We start from the raw sequence: 2,229 nt of genomic DNA on the forward strand, positions 1-2,229 counted from the left end.
CACTGTATTATATATATATATATATACCAATAACCGTTACATTGTATATATTTAAAACTATAGCAATATCCTTATCTCTAAATTTATTCTGATATATTTTTAAATATTGTTCATAAGAATAGATACAATACTGCAAGATGCACAATTTGCACATACTTTTTTTTGTTGCATACCATATGCTGTATAAATGCACCTTATTTACTTACTTTATTTGTATTAGTTTCTCTTCTTTGTTAAACTACTGGAGACGTACGTACGTACGTACGTACGTATCTATCTATCTATCTATCTATCTATCTATCTATCTATCTATCTATCTATCTATCTATCTATCTATCTATCTATATACTGCTCACAAAAATTAGGGGATATTTCAAAATGAATATGAAGCAATAAAAAAAAGAAGCATTTGATTTTTTTTTATTAAACAAGAAAATCAGAAAAGCAAACGAGTCAAAAAGTCAAAGAAAGTTGTTCGATCATGCAAACCAACTTTTATTTCATTGGTGAAAATGCACTATAAAAAAGGCTGGAAGTACTGGAGTATCTGCACGTTCCCTGATCTTAAAAGTGCACATCCTGCAATTTCCCAGCCCTTGCAATGCCCCTGCAACACGATTTGCCCAACTGCGAAGCCTGGAGAGCCATAGGACGTCTTGAAGGTGGTCAAACACAGGCGACAGACACACACAACAGCAAGAGATGACCACTACTTGACCTTATTGGCAAGAAGGAACAGGCGCAGCAATGAAACAGAGCTGCAGGGACAGTTTCTTGCTGCCACTAGACGATGGATATGCACCCAGACCATACAAAATCGGCTCCATCATGTTGGACTGCATGTCCGGTGACCAATGGTATGCATTCAGTTATCTGCTGAATGAACACCGTAGAACACGTAGAAGGTGGGCTGATGAGCATCGTCATTGGACCTGTGATGAGTGGTCAACTGTCCTCTTCTCTGATGAGTCACGGTTCAGTCTGCAGCCTGACAATCATCGTGTCCAAATCGTCGTTTGCTTTTCTGATGTTCTTGTTTAAAAAAAAAATCGAATGATTCTTTTTTTTTATTGCTTCATATTCATTTTGAAATATCCCCTAATTTTTGTGAGCAGTGTATTATTCACTTATTTTTTATTGTTGTTGTTATATTTTTGATTATTTGTTGTCGTGTTTGTTGATATTTAAATCATTTCTTTTTTGAAAACTGTTTACAGGTTAAAGCGTAACAGCATAAACACCACCGTCTATAAATGAATGAAGTGCTTTGGTCCTCCACTTGAGACTTTTATGTAAACAGACACAACAACAAATAATTAAAAAGACAGTAATAATAAATAAATAAATAAATAAATAATAACAATAATGTCACAAATCTATACCACATCTACAAGATGTAACTTATTTCTAGCACCACTAGATGGGGATGATGTCTGGACATAATTTTGAACTTCATTTTTAAAGTCACTAAAATGCTAAAAATCCTAATTTGGTTTTTCGTTTACATTTTAAAAGCAGGAAAACAAAGTTATTCGTTAATTTTTTTAAAGTTATATTGACAAAATAATTTCCTTTCGTACAGCCAGGATGGATAAGTGTTTTACTCAGAATGAAAGTGACAGCTGGCCTTTTTCTTCTCGTATTGCTTTGATGATGAAGAAAAAAAGAAAATGTTCGGCTCCTTTAGCAGGAGGTTGAAGTAAAGATGTGTGAGGAAAAGCTTCCAGCACCTGGTATTCCCAGGCGGTCTCCCATCCAAGTACTAACCAGGCCCGACCCTGCTTAGCTTCCGAGATCGGGCGTTCTCAGGGTGGTGTGGCCATAAGTGAAAAATGCTACTAATAGTTTCCCTTTTAAAGACGTCCATCTGAATATCAGCCTTTCACTTCAGTATGTTTAGATTATTTGTTGTCGTGTTTTTTGTTATTTTAGACATCATTTCTTTTCCTGTAAAACTGTTTATAGGTTAAAGCGTAACAGCATAAACACCACCGTCTATAAATGAATGAATTGCTTTGGTCCTTCACTTGATACTTTTGTTTAAGTAAACAGCGCCTTAATGCTACAGCTACAGGCAGGGCTGGACTGGGAACAAAATTCAGCCCTGGACTTTTTTCTTGACCAGCCCACTACAAGCACATTGCGCCACACATATCACCCCCTAATCAAATGTTAGATGATTGATATTAATAGTTTTCATCTATCTTACCACTAAAGTTAATAACTCAC

The 2,229-nt window shown here is 35.6% G+C and overlaps 1 pseudogene; it reads right to left on the reverse strand.

Annotated features, from left to right (window-relative positions):
- Nucleotides 1–1,718: 1,718 nt before the first annotated feature.
- Nucleotides 1,719–1,827, reverse strand: LOC134305242 (5S ribosomal RNA; annotated as a pseudogene).
- Between the last annotated feature and the right edge of the window lie 402 nt (nucleotides 1,828–2,229).

Source organism: Trichomycterus rosablanca, unplaced genomic scaffold (assembly GCF_030014385.1).
Source record: "Trichomycterus rosablanca isolate fTriRos1 unplaced genomic scaffold, fTriRos1.hap1 scaffold_134, whole genome shotgun sequence".
Classification (NCBI taxonomy): domain Eukaryota; kingdom Metazoa; phylum Chordata; class Actinopteri; order Siluriformes; family Trichomycteridae; genus Trichomycterus; species Trichomycterus rosablanca.